This window comes from Cydia fagiglandana, chromosome 15 (assembly GCF_963556715.1).
Source record: "Cydia fagiglandana chromosome 15, ilCydFagi1.1, whole genome shotgun sequence".
NCBI classification, from domain to species: Eukaryota; Metazoa; Arthropoda; class Insecta; order Lepidoptera; family Tortricidae; genus Cydia; species Cydia fagiglandana.
The window spans coordinates 17,719,757-17,734,450 of NC_085946.1; the positions used below are offsets into that span (position 1 = coordinate 17,719,757).

Below are 14,694 nucleotides of genomic sequence, written 5' to 3' on the forward strand. Positions count from 1 at the left end.
ATAGGCGGTTGTAGCTCGAAAGAGAGCTTGTAAATCACAAAGTTTAAACAAGCCAGTGACAGGAAAATTAGTAGAGTAGCGGTGAAGACGGGAACTTCGAGCAACTTGGTGGCATTTAATGGATTAATTGCAAAGTTCGAACAAAAATTCCACGAAACTTGTGAGAAGTGAATGCTAGGTAAGGACAAGGTCTACTTTTGTAAATTGACACTGGGGAAATAGGAGAAATGACAGACGATGCAAAACATCATTGCCATTATTAAGGCAGCTCAACTAAGCAACTTAAAACATCACAGTTGAATAGTCGCATTTATGACGCAGCACAACATATTCACACTACCTATCTAATAATATAATAATAATAATTCCAGCAGGCGTTCTACATGACATAAAAGCTCTCCAAACGGCCTCTACGTGTTGGATCTATATCCCCACGCACGCCTTATGATGATATGAAATGACCGGCCTTAAAAACCCGACAGTTTGTAACGGAGATATAAGTGCCAAGCTAATGATATTCATACCATTTTAGAAGACGTAAAATAAAACGTAGCTATAGACAGATGTCATTTACCACTTATAAAATATAAAACATATTTATTAACAACATTTAATTAAGTGAATACAGATAAAAATCTAAATTACCCGCTTCGCCAAATTCCTAATCGAACCCCAAACATGGCATGGTCAGCCGGCCTAGCCAAGGTGACAATCGCTATCGCTTCGACAACGAAACGCTTTGTGTCTCTCTATCACTCTTCCTTATAAGTGCGACAGTGACAGTTGCGTTTCGATCGCTACCTAGCGTTAGCGACTGGCAGGTTGGCTACGCGGCCTGGTCAGATCATCTTTGGCTGGTAAATAATAAATATTCACATCATTAGGAGACATTTCAGATAGTTCAACCTACCGAGCCTAACCATGCCATTCCTTATACAAAACTGGTTATCCAAATAAATTGAGTTCATGAAATTCTCATGAATGTTTTAGTTTACATACTAGGCTGGATTTTAAATAGGGAAACTATGTATTAAATATGCGTAATACGCGATCGAGTAAAAAAGCGTTAAGTATACAACTATGCCCCCCCCCCCCCCACATTGCATTCCCGCATCCCGCATTGGCTTATACAGCCACGAGAGACGTTGTTCCTCGCTAACAGATGCTGCATAAATCATCTGTCAAGATGCCAAAGGCCTGAATGATGATTATACAATTATGTATGTTGTTTACCACAAACATGGATTTTAGTTGATCCTTGGCTGGCAACATTCACATCATTAGGGGACACTTTAGATGCTTCCAACTACCAGACTGAGCCATACCATTCCTTATACATCTAAACTGGCCATCATAAGATTCTAAGGGTGTCGTGTTTAAAATTATATAAAACAGGCCGTTTATACTTCACCCACTAAGGTGAACTATCACAATCGTACCTACAAATTACGGCGAAAATTTTGTTGAAATTAGTTTAGTACCATAGCATAATGCGCAAACAAATGGTCTATATTACGGACAAATTTTCCGCGTAATTAGTACGATTGTGAAGTAGTGTGACGTGTATTGATATGTAACTCGATAACCACTCACAACAAAAAACAAATGACAACCACGGTTTACAAGACTCGAAGCAACTGTCAGTACATGTGGGAGAAACAAACTCCTACCAGGCGTGGCTCACTCCGCAATTTCGTCGCTTTGCTACAGGTAGCTAAAAGTACATTCGCTCCACACCAATTTTGGTGGCCAGCCATAAGCCGAGCGTGGCGCTGTCGCCGCCTAGCGGCCATATCTGTCCTGATCGTAACAGACGCGTTTTGTTAGAGAGTGCGTCTTCTGTACCTAGTACTATTATTTATTCTGGCTCCTACCTAACTGTATTTAGAGCAGCTCAAGCAACTCCATAATCTATTTCCTCCTCAAACCCCACATAATAAAGTCTAAATTCCCTTGAGAGTTAAGGTGAAGTTTTCCGTCAACGTCAAATCGGCATGACGAACGCCTTCGCCACAAATATGGACATTACTAACGACCTTAGAACCGAATGTCAAAACTAAGGAGCGGATTTCCTTGGTCAGAGAGAGGCTGATCGATGTGATGTGAAACATACAGGGTGAACCCTCATAACCTCATTTGCTATTAGAAATATTTTGACATGAATAATATTTTGTGATATATTTACGAGTATATACCATTGTAACTATACAACAACTGTTTAATTGTAATTTAATTATTTATTTTGTATCCGACGATCGCTATACGATAAGTAATTGCTTCTGTATTCTTTTACATTAACTATGAAAATTGTATTGAGAGATCAATAAACTAAACTAACCTGACCAACTTTAACGAACTATTCCTGTATATTCTATATTACTAGTATTGTTTGCCTCGTTATCAGTTGTATAAGAGGTCCAAGTCCAAGAAAAAATCGTGTCCCCGTATTTGACAGTCGAACTAGATGGCGCTACAAGGTGGCGGCGACGGTAACTGAACTACAGCGTAATGTATGGAGCAGTACGGACAGAGACATATACTGCACGATATTTTCTTTCATAGACTCTTCTTTTAATAGGTAATAGCTCTTTGCTATTATAAAATGTTTAGTACTTTATTCTTGCTATTTTATTAAACTTATATATTAAAAAAATTGGTTTATGTAAACATTTCTTTAAGTTGCGATCCCAATAACAATTGTTAACAGACAGCGTTTGAAGCACAATTGATTCCTAAAGGAAAACCGAGTAACATCTCGAAAGCTAAGCGCTTTTCATTCGTATGTTTTAACTGTTTTCTGTGATTAATCTATGGGTAAAGTTGGCTTCTTATTAGCAGCCACCCTGTATCGGAGTCGTGCGTGACAGTTCACTAATGATGTCTGTCTGATATGGGAAATGTCACTGAACGGTTTAGTATTAATCCTAATCACCTATTGGAGATCCGATCCATTAAAAATTCGTTCCCGATAAGAAACACGTTCTTTGGCTAGTTAAGAGTCCGTCGAAGCTAACTCGCCGATTTTGCGGAGACGTGTAAAATTACATTCAGCATCAAAAATAAGGGATCAGACTACGCGTCAAGAGTATCTAACTATTCTCTAATAACTGAAAAAAAAATACTAAGCCTGTATGTCTAAAACAATTATTATACTGTGACAATATTTTCAACGCGAACTGTAGAAATGCCTCTATATGTTTTCTTGTAGAGTACGACAGACTGGCACATACTTTTGACATGTTGTTTCATCCGCTACGATTGATGTTGACCCCAGGGTCCCCAGGTAACGCATCCGTATCTACTACCACTTAAGGGGCCCACAGATTACCCTTCGCCGGACGACATCGGCCCGTCAGTTAATCGCAAAAGTTGACAGACTGCCAGGCTGATATCGTCCGGTGAACTGGTAAATCTGTGGGCCCCTTTACAACAGCTGTAACAACCATTGGATAACTCATTCATTCGTTTACCTCCTTTCGTCCTGGTGCTCATCTATACCAACCACCTATTTATATACATCCCCTTCAACATTGACTAAAAAGTATTTTCCCTTATTTTAGTCATCGTAAGCCATACACTATAAATAAATAATAAAATAATAAATAAATAAATAAATATTTTAGGACATTCTTACACAGATTGACTAAGTCCCACAGTAAGCTCAAGAAGACTATGCACGCTTTTATTACTAAAAATTGTATAATTAATAAAAATTTGTGACACAGAGTTACCCTATCATCGCGTAACAAATTCCAAATTCAAACATTTCCTATGGCTCTTACGACTGTTAATACTGTTATGAATGGTAGGGCAGGGGCCCATTTCTCAAAAGCTTGTAACTTGTAATGCAAGTGGAAGTCCCTTTCTAACATACACTGTCAAAAAGTGACAAACGCTTGTATTACAAGTTACAAGCTTTTGAGAAACGGGCCCCTGGTATAGATGACCAACAATAGCGTGAAATGTCTTACTTCAAACAAATGTCAAGGTTCAGTGCGCGGGCAATGGAGGCATCCATCATATTTGACTGATGACCGTGACATAGGGACCACGTGCGACAAATCGCCGTTGTCACTATGTTATTTCCTTCGTCGTTAGTAGGCAGCGGTATAACTGTAACTGCTTATAATAGAGACATTCCACAAAAAAGTACATTGACGGGGATTTAACGCGTATGGCTGCCTTAATAATTCGCAAAAATCTGTATTGAAATTATAGCTAAGTGATCAAACGTTATTGTGGCAAATATCGGCTTCTTAACTTTAGGTACTAGTATACTTATTATTAAAAAAAATGCGTAACGTACCCGACACTTTTATGAAATGTCCCAATTTTTCTGTGGTCCCAATAAGTTTTCCACTGGTTAAGGGCATTGTGGGCAAATAAAATTAGCATGAACAAAATAATATAAAAGTAGGTAAGAAGTATGTAGTAGGTACAAAATATTCTAGCAGGAAATTAGAATGATTGCGATATCTGGTAGGTAGTTTATGACAAGAGTCCGAAAGTTCTCACATTCGTTCATCGGAAAAGGAAAAAGGCAGACATTTATAAACACCTCATAGTTACGTATACATAACACCAGCATTTAAAACAATTATGTCAACAAAAATACGTAAGATTTTAGGCCAGCAATCATCATAATCGCCCGGAATTCACGCAGCTCGCTCATTGCCCTTACCATGAGTTGAGAGTGGCCGTACTCAAAAGCGACGGGGTTCATTTAGAGATGGTTTTCAGTACAACTACGAGTATCTATATAGTTGAACTGAAAACCAACATTGGAACTAAGACCTCTAAGTCTTAGCTGCGATGTGGTCATTACAGAGGAAAAATTAAGAAAAGCACTAAAATCGCAATTGAAATTATAGAGGTTCGAAAATTTTAATCATAGAGTAGAGGCGTTTCGGTCTCAAGGGTCCGGGGCCCTTGGTTGCAATTATTGAGGTTTCCCATTTATCCAAGTGCCAGTTAACCAGGATTCAATGTAGAAAGCATGTATGTGCATACTTGCCTACCGCTATCACACACCGGAGTGTGAAAACCGCGTATAAAACACTGGCCGATGGTAGTTGCGTAACCTAGAATCTTCAGAATCCAGCATATCACCGGCTATTACGCTGTAATGATGATTGGTGCGGTTACCGAGATCATGCAGGCCATCGCCCTTAAGGCTCATTTAAATGCACAGTGCGAGAACTGGCATGGGGTTCGTTACATTGCGGTGTTTGTTCCATCGGTTGAATTCGTTGAACCTTTGTAGCCGGCAATGTAATGTAAGACGCATACGAGTTGTCTTACCGTCTACTTGAGGGTTTATGGCTCCTCTACACGATGGGCCAGCGCCGGCCACTCCAAGGGACGCATTTATGCGTTAGAGGGAGCAAGTGATATTGCTATCTCATTCTACCGCATGGCTGCGTCCCTTGGAGTGGCCGGCGCTGGCCTATCGTGTAGAGGAGGAGAAAAATGTAATAATTGATGAACCGTATACAGTATTAAATGTATTAGGATTTTTAGAAAACATATCTAAAGATTCGACCGTTTGAAATTTAAAGTTTGTTTTAAAAACATTCACGTTTTTTTTTCTTGTTTGTTATTTAAACTTCCAGACATGTTAACATATTAAAAAAAATGATTTAAATATGTTGATATTTACTATCAATACAAAACAACAAGGGCTATAAAAACGCAGAAATTCTATATATATTTATAGATATATTATCATCCTATGTATACATACGAGATAGAGACGTGAAAAATTATCAGTCGACGCGAAATTGGAAAGTTATTAATTTGTTTACGTGTCATAAGTCACACGCCGTCCGGCGAATGACCTAGGCCAACATTATAAGCAGTATACCGTCAAGTCAACAACAAGACTATGAGTCAGACATATTACTATACACATACAGGTTATCATAAGCTTAAGAACTGAGCTCATGTAGGTGAAAAATTCTTTTTTTTTCTTATTGTTCAAAAATTGAAATTCAGAATTCAAAAATTTATTCCACAAGTAGCTTAATAACACTATTGTATTGTATGGCACAGTCGCCATCAGATATATCAAAGCGCAAAGTTTCACAATTATCTTAACAAAGCCTCATTAAACTGAATGTTTAGATTTATTTGAGCGCCTCGGCCGCTCCGATACATCTGATAGCGAATATACGAACGGTATACTTAAACGGTGGAGTTTCTAATGAAGATCGGAACGAATGCGCCCTCCATACTGCTGGAAAGCGTCAGCCTTTGGCCCTCTGACAGTTTCATTACCGTCTGAGCTTTCTACTTACCGACGCGCATACACTGAGAGAAAAATCATCACCAGGAATTAAAAAACAGTTCTGTACTGGGGGAAAAAATGAAGTTTTAGTAGTAATCATGGAAGTTTCACTATTTCTGTAAAATTCATTTATTTCTACAAACAGCTCAGTAATACTAAATCTAATTTCAGCAAACAGACTTTAGTAAATGGAGCATTAAACAAAGTTCAGTATTTGTTACAATCCATTTTTATTACTACTAAAATTCTCCGATTTTTACTAGTAAAGTTTGCGATTTTTGGAAAAAAGCATCTGTGATTTCAAGTTATGATTTTAGTAAATGTCTAACTTACATACTTTTGTAATATCTAAAAAACGAGTTCGCGGGAATAACATTACCCCATTTAAAATAACAATTCAGTTGTTACTATAGCGACATTACAAAGTTTACTGGTATTTAGTAGATAGACTTGTTGTGTTTATGTTCATTGATGTACCAATCACTAAACGAGTTTTGTAATACCAACACAGCGAAACGAATGTTAGTGATTTTAGTAAAATTTACTACTTGCTACGTTCATTTGGTTAGAGTTAGTATTGTGTCGGATGTCGGGCGGGCGTGTCTCGTGTCTTCTTTGTTTAAAACATACTTAAGTTAAATAATAAATTTAGGATATATTGTGGGCCATGGACATATTAACCCGCGACCTACTGTGTAGTTGGGGTCTACAGGAATATCTTCTTCTTCTTCTCTTCTTCTCAGCATATTTGCGTCCACTGCTGAACATATGCCTCTTTCATGGATTTCCATGTTGTTCTGTATGCGGCGGTTCTATGCCAGGTCGGCCCTGCCGTCTTTCTAATGTCGTCCGACCATCTGGCTCGTGGTTTTCCGTCTCTCCGGCTTCCCAGTCGAGGTCTCCAGAACAGTACTCGCTGACCCCATCGGTCGTCATCCCTGCGGCAGATATGGCCGGCCCATTCCCACTTCAGTTGCGCAATTCTTTTGGCGATGTCGGTAACTCTCGTGCGTTGGCGAATGTCCTCATTCCGAATTCTATCTCGCAGGGAGATCCCGAGCATCGCGCGCTCCATGGCTCTCTGTGCCACTTTTAGCTGGCGCACCCTTCCGACGGTTAACGTCCATGTCTCGCACGCGTACGTCATCACTGGGAGGACGCATTGGTTGTAGACCCTGGTTTTCAGTGACTGTGGGATTTTGGACTTGAAAACATCGCCTAGCTTCCCAAATGCGCCCCAACCCAATTGAATGCGCCTACTAATTTCGGCATCCAAGGGGTTACCGTCAAGTGTTATTTTCTGGCCCAAATATACGTAATCGCTTACTCTCTCCATCGTTTTGCCTTCCAATGAAATGGTTGCCTTTTCAGCGGTGCTCATCCACTTTGTTTTCTCCATATTCATTTTTAGACCAACTTGCATCGATGCCTGGCTTAGATCATTGAGCATGTGTTCGAGATCTTCAGGTGTCTCTGCGAGTAGAACAATGTCGTCAGCAAAGCGTAGGTGGTTCAAGTACTCTCCATCTACCTTGATACCTCTGCCGTCCCAGTTACAGCGTTTAAATACATCTTCTAGTGCATTTGTGAAAAGTTTTGGAGATATTACGTCACCCTGACGCACTCCTCTTCCGAGTGGTATTGAGGTTTTGGAGCCTTGAATTTACACTGTCATTGTCGCTGAGCGATAAAGGTTTTTCAATAGCTGGATGTATCTGTAGTCTATTCGGCAACGTTTTAAGGAGTCAAAAACTGCCCAATGCTCCACCGTATCGAACGCCTTCTCATAATCCACGAAGGCAAGGTAAAGTGGTATATTATACTCGAGTGACTTTTGTATCACTTGCCTTACTGTGAAAATATGATCGACTGTACTAAAACCGCTCCTGAAGCCCGCTTGCTCTTTAGGCTGGTATTCGTCCAATCTCCGTGATATTCTCGATGTGACAACTCGTGAGAATACTTTGTATACTTGGCTTAGGAGGGCAATAGGGCGGTAATTCTTAAGACTTGTCTTGGCGCCTTTCTTGTGAAATAATGTGACCATGCTATTCTGCCACTCTTCTGGTATTTCACCGGTGAACAGAGCTTCGTTAAAGATCCATCGCAGTTCTCTCAGTATCGGGCGTCCACCTGCTTTAAGCAGTTCCGTGGTAATGCCATCTTCTCCCGGAGCTTTGTATTGCTTAAGTTGTTTCATAGCCTGCTTAACTTCATAGGTACTAATATCTGGAATGTCTTCAGTGTAATGTTTTGTCAGAGTTCCACGTGAGCACTCTGTACCGCCCGTCAAGTATTGTGTATTTTGTGACTCATATAGTTTCCCATAGAATTTGGCTGCCACGTTTAATAGCCCTGGAGTGTCCGTTACTATATGTCCATCTTCGTCTTCCAGTTTGTTAAGCTGGCTAGTGCCAATACTCGTGGCCCTCTGAAACACCTTTGGGCCTCGATGTTTTTCTATTAAGCGATGGATTCGTTGCGTGTTTCTTCTCCTGATATCCCGTCTTACCGCCTTGGATATTTGCCTGTTTAGGCTCCGGTGTTCCGGGGAGTTGTACTGCTCCGCAGACATATGTTCGCGCTGCTTGAGAAGCAAAAGCGTATCAGGGGACAGTTTATCCTTATCTTTAGGCACCCGCCCGAATATCTCCTTGGCGCTGCTAGTGACGTTTGTAATAAATGTGCTGTACTTGTGGTCTAGGCTCTTTTCGAAGTAATCAGCATCAGAACGAGCAAGAGTTGAGTTAAGCTTTCTTTCAAACTCTTCGTGAACTCCTATGGGGATTTGTAGGTTAGCCAGTGGTTTTGATACCAGTTTCCTCCTTTCCAGCTTGGTGTTGATGCATATCGTACTACGCACGAGGCGGTGGTCACTCATCTTAAGTTTCTTGAGGACTGTAACATCTGTAACTACGCGTTTTTTGTCCGCACATATAAGGTCAATTTCATTCTTTGTTTCCCCGTCCGGGCTAGCCCACGTCCACTTCCTTTGTAATTTTTTGCAAAAGAAAGTGTTCATGGCGAAGAATTTCCTCGACTCCAGGTAGTTAACTAGTATCTGCCCCCTGACATTCCTGCTTCCAACTCCGAATGGGCCGATATAGGTTTCATCATCGCTCTTGGTCCCTAGCTTCGCGTTGAAGTCCCCCATTACGATGTTAAATTGCGCTTTTACGCATTCTCGCAGCGCTTTGTCAACGTCGTCATAGAAGAACATACAGGAATATATTGTTCTGCTACTTAGAGCTAGCTGTTGTTATTCTAGTGATAATGACATCATAGGTAAATCTAAACTGTTTGCAATTCCAACCTCTCTATAGCACAGGTGCGCCGCGAGAGCATGTTGCGCGCGTAATAACTACTAGTCTCTTTCTGACTGTATGAATAAGAAAGGAATGGGTAGAATATCTCGACAGGCTTTTATAGTGCCTCTTTAGTACAGAGATATACTACCAAATGCTTTTTTATTCATACAGACAGAAATAGAGACGGGTAGCTACCACGCGCGCGACATGCTCTCGCGGCGCCCCTTTGCTAGGGGCGGTGGAATTGCAAACAGTTTAGTTTTTGCCTGTGACGTCATTATCTCTAGAATAACAACAGCTAGCTTGGAATCGCAGTACAGTTTAGTAAAACCTCATCGTCATCGTCTCCGATATTGCTAAAGCACGCTTAGAATTACAAAACGGATAGTTTTCACCCATGACGTCATCACCTTCGATATTGCTAAAGCACCTCTCGGAATAACAAAACCAAATTTCTGAAATTACTCTAGCATACTTCAAATTACAAATATAGAAGTTGTATTTCCTACTAAATGGAAATTGCAAAAGTCAATTTGTTCCTATTAGTTGACGCTCCTTGTCCCCGGATTAAGTTTTATTTTTGTAATTCTAAGTGTGTTTTTGTTAGTTTTTTGTCTCAGTGTACATAGTAAATCTAAGTATGTATATCGTCTGCGTAATATGCGTTTACCAGCTATTCGATACTACAGAAAATCTACTATGTTCAGACAGCCCGTCGAATTGTTTGTTTATATTTTGGCGTTTAAATAAATTCGTCATTAGCTTGCCCTTATCTTATTCATTTGGGGTCGGCACAGCATGTCTTTTTCTTCCATACCTCTCTATCGCCCGTCATTTCATCATTCACACACAACCTTTTCCTCGGTTTTCCTCTCCCGTTACTTCCCTCTACATTCATTCGTAATACCTTTCTCGCCACGTGACATTCATCCGCATCACATGCCTAATGACTCTAATGACAGTGTACACGTATAATACGAAAATAGGATAGTTTTATTTACAAGTGCAAGTATAGTACAGTCAGCTGTAGTTAACCCTTCTGCACAGAAATTTGTTTACAGGGGAGTCTACTATCTCTGCAGCTAAGATAAGATAAAGCTTAAATATTTATGAACCTAATGTTTAAGTCTATTTTGATTGTATCTTTAACCTATCGTTAGAAAAACCGTGCATACTAAATGTGGCAGTATCACGGTAAATTGCCATTTTTCACGCTTTCAATTCTCAGAAATGGAAATACACAGCTTCTTGACAGTGACTAATCATCAGCTCACATGGGCATATCAAATATTGTCATACTGTCCACATATTTACATAATGCTGATGGGGCCTAACATAGGAACATCTCGTCATATATGGAGCATTCCACGGGCTGTCCCGTACAAACGCATTTTATTTCCTGTGTTGCGACTTTTTTCTCGGTATTTAAAGCAGGCGATTATTTTTCTGTGCATATTTTTGACCATTTGTCATAGAAAAGGAAACTCTTCTACCTTTAAATTTTCAGAAACTCCGCGTCTATACGGGACAACGGTAGACAATTTCATGGAATGCTCCATATACCCGTGAACCTTATTAATTGAGACCTGTAGAGGAGAACATCCGGACATACGAAAGTATTTTTGCCCAACCATCAGCTCTCGGTGACGCTCGGCCAATTAGGTATCTTTTTAACCGACGAAAAACCGGGCAAGTGCGAGTCGGACTCGCGCACGAAGGGTTCCGTACCATAATGCAAAAAAAAAAAAACAAAAAAAAAGCAAAAAAAACGGTCACCCATCCAAGTACTGACCCCTCCCGACGTTGCTTAACTTTGGTCAAAAATCACGTTTGTTGTATGGGAGCCCCATTTAAATCTTTATTTTATTCTGTTTTTAGTATTTGTTGTTATAGCGGCAACAGAAATACATCATCTGTGAAAATTTCAACTGTCTAGCTATCACGGTTCGTGAGATACAGCCTGGTGACAGACGGACGGACGGACGGACGGACGGACGGACGGACAGCGAAGTCTTAGTAATAGGGTCCCGTTTTACCCTTTGGGTACGGAACCCTAAAAAACGGAGGAGGTTCTCATCATAATATACCGTGATTGTCTCAGTTCCATATGACATATCAGTTTGCTGCAGACAGTCTACCAGAGCTAGATATTAATAACAACACTTTAGGAGGGTTACCACGGGCATTTAAATTGTAAAATCGTCACTCGAATAATGCGAGAACGATAGAGACTTTCTTCACAGATTTTCACGATAGCCATCCAGCACCCAATCGTCAACACATTCGCACAAAGTTATTTCACAATGTCTGCAGCTTTCTTAGGAAAGTTGCGTCCACTTTGCATACTAGCAACACTGAACTAGCCAAATGTGGACCTTATGTCAAGGTGAGAAGGTTTAAGAATCGTCAGTTAACATTATGGTACTCTGGCGCTTTTCAATGCTTTCAACTCTCAAAACATCCTATGTATTCTGAATTCAAATGTACTTAAGCTGACAAGGACACTAAAGTGTTGGAAAGCCTTCAATACTGAGAAATGTCACAGGTTACGTTATCGGTGACAAGTTATTTGCCATTATGTTAATGTAGAGGTTGCAGGTTTGTGCAAATTGTTTTATTATTGCCTTATTTATAACTTTATGCTGTTCTTGACACGGATGCTTTCTAAGCGAAATTATCAATGTGTTAATTGATTTTACATCATCTGTTATGAATGTTATTATCAAACCGGTGTGTTAGTAACTTCTCTAGGCGAGGAGTTGTAAAATTTATCAAAAAGGTATTCGAAATAAACTCGTAAAAGTATCTGTCAGTTATATACATTTATAGCAACATCATGATAACAATAATGCATCGACAATCGATAATAAACAATAAGTAAAATTTTAATTGATAGCGTTAAAACTAGTAGACATATCAGACGTATCGACGACAGTATAATACGAATACGTACTCGTATCGTATCGTGTAGATAGATACTTTTTTTATATTGCATCAGTTAAGAGTTAAGGAGAGCACACCGTGCCAAAACGTCACGAGGGGTTTTAAAAAGCATAACTAATAATGTCATTAATGTCACAAGGTCACAGCGAAGATGACACACGTATTTAGGAATAGGAAGTCGCATTTTACTTTATGTTGACTTTTTATTATTGACCCGCGTTTTAACCATGACCTTACCTTACATTATACGATACAACCGTGCGTGTCAACTAAATAAACAAAACCAACTAATAAGCTCATAAAAAAACCTCTATTAATTTCTTAGCTTAAAAGACATAATTTAGATAGTTTAAATAAATCGACAATGAAGATGACACATTTACAGGAAGTAAAATTTCACTGGAATGTAAACACTAACTTTTTATCGTTAAACCGCATGGCAGCCATGACCATGACCTTACATTACGAATCAACCGTGCGTGACCAAACAAACAAATTCTACTGATCATTAATATTCTGGGGTCATATTATTTTATTTTAAAAGATTACAATTTTATTAAATCGCCTCTTAACAAGGCAGTTTCGATTTAGCGATCACATGCATAACTTCAAACGTTATGTTCTAAGAAGGAAAACTGGCATAGTATATAATTTTCTTGTAGGCAGGCGTGGCTCACTCCGCGATTTCGTCGCTTTGCAACAAGTAGCTACAAGTACAAGTACAGCCGTCCCACACCAATTTTGGTGTTTAGCCATAAGCCGCGCGTGGCGCTGTCGCCACCTATAGCGGTCACATCTGTCCCAATCGTAACAGATGCGTTTTGTTAGAGAGTGAATCTTCTGTATATAGTACTATTATTTATTCTGTGTTGTAGGGAAGACCGTCATAGGGCAAGAATTCTCGTAGGTATTTGTATACGTACGTCGCTCAGACACAGTCAGAATCAGAAAGGAAGAGCCTCACTCCTTCTCTACCGACCTTCTGTAAATGAAGTAAGTATGTGATGTGTACAAACTCCAGAATTAAAGGCGACGAACGACGGTCTAGACGGTCTTCTCCACATTACCCTGATTGAATAAGTAAAACCGATATTCAATTGTCATATGGGTCCGTATAGAGGTCAAGGTGACGCCACAACGAAGATGACACAGCTGACACACTAAGGAAGTCGCATTTCACTTCATGTTGTTTTAGTAAACCGCATTGTAACCGTGACCTTACATTACGGGCCAGCCGTGCGCGACCACAAAACAAAGGGTCCCACGACAGTTCGCCTTATCTCGATGTCTGTCGTTCATCCGACTGGTCGGACACGAGAGATATTCGAGTTTTTACAAATACCACTGTTACTTGATCTGGGCATCCAAATTTGTTTATTTATTATAACGCACATTCAATCACGTAAAACCGTGATCCAAAACTGCAATACACAGCTGTGATACAATAGCTTCAATGTTTGGGCTAACATGCCCTCGGTTCTGCTAACGTTTGGAATAACATCCTTGAACTTGCTTATCATTATCAGATATTTTTTTTTTTTTATTGAAAATAACATGGAAATATAAAATATGCGTACCACAATACAAAAATTCGCCAAACTGCGGAGCAGTTTGTTGGCGATGAGCTCGCTCTTTTTATAAGTACATCAAAAGCAGGTACATAATTTTGCACTGTCCTACCGTCCTAGCGTAGCCCTTTCTTACTATGTACCTATAGGTATATTACAAGTGAACATAGGATGACTTTGCTGGTGGCGCGGGCGCGGGACAGGAGTACAGCGGTGCTTAAAAACTACCTTAACGCTAATAAATATGTTTTTAACAACTTTTAAAAATACAGGTGGCTAGAGCCACTGTGACTATGTTGGTTTATCTTTAGTACACTCTGATACTAGCATACATTATAAGTACTTAGGTTCTTACTACTATTGTTTTATGGAGTTATCGAATTTTTCTAACAATATTTCTTTAAATTTTTCTTTTAAGGTACCTATTTTCAATTTAGGGTTACCTAGTAATATTGGATTCTCATTGTACATTTTGGGGATTAAGTATTCTTGGGTTCTCCGTCCATAATAGTTTTTTGCTGGAGGTTGATACAATTTTACTATTTTAGAAGATCGAGTTACATGTTTATATTTCTTTTGTACTTTAAAA

General features: G+C 39.6%; 1 protein-coding gene across 1 annotated transcript in view; it reads right to left on the bottom strand.

Annotated features, from left to right (window-relative positions):
* Positions 1-14,694, bottom strand: part of LOC134671509 (disheveled-associated activator of morphogenesis 1) — a 108,163-nt gene that overhangs the window by 38,365 nt on the left and 55,104 nt on the right. The gene's annotated exons all lie outside the window — the stretch shown is intronic.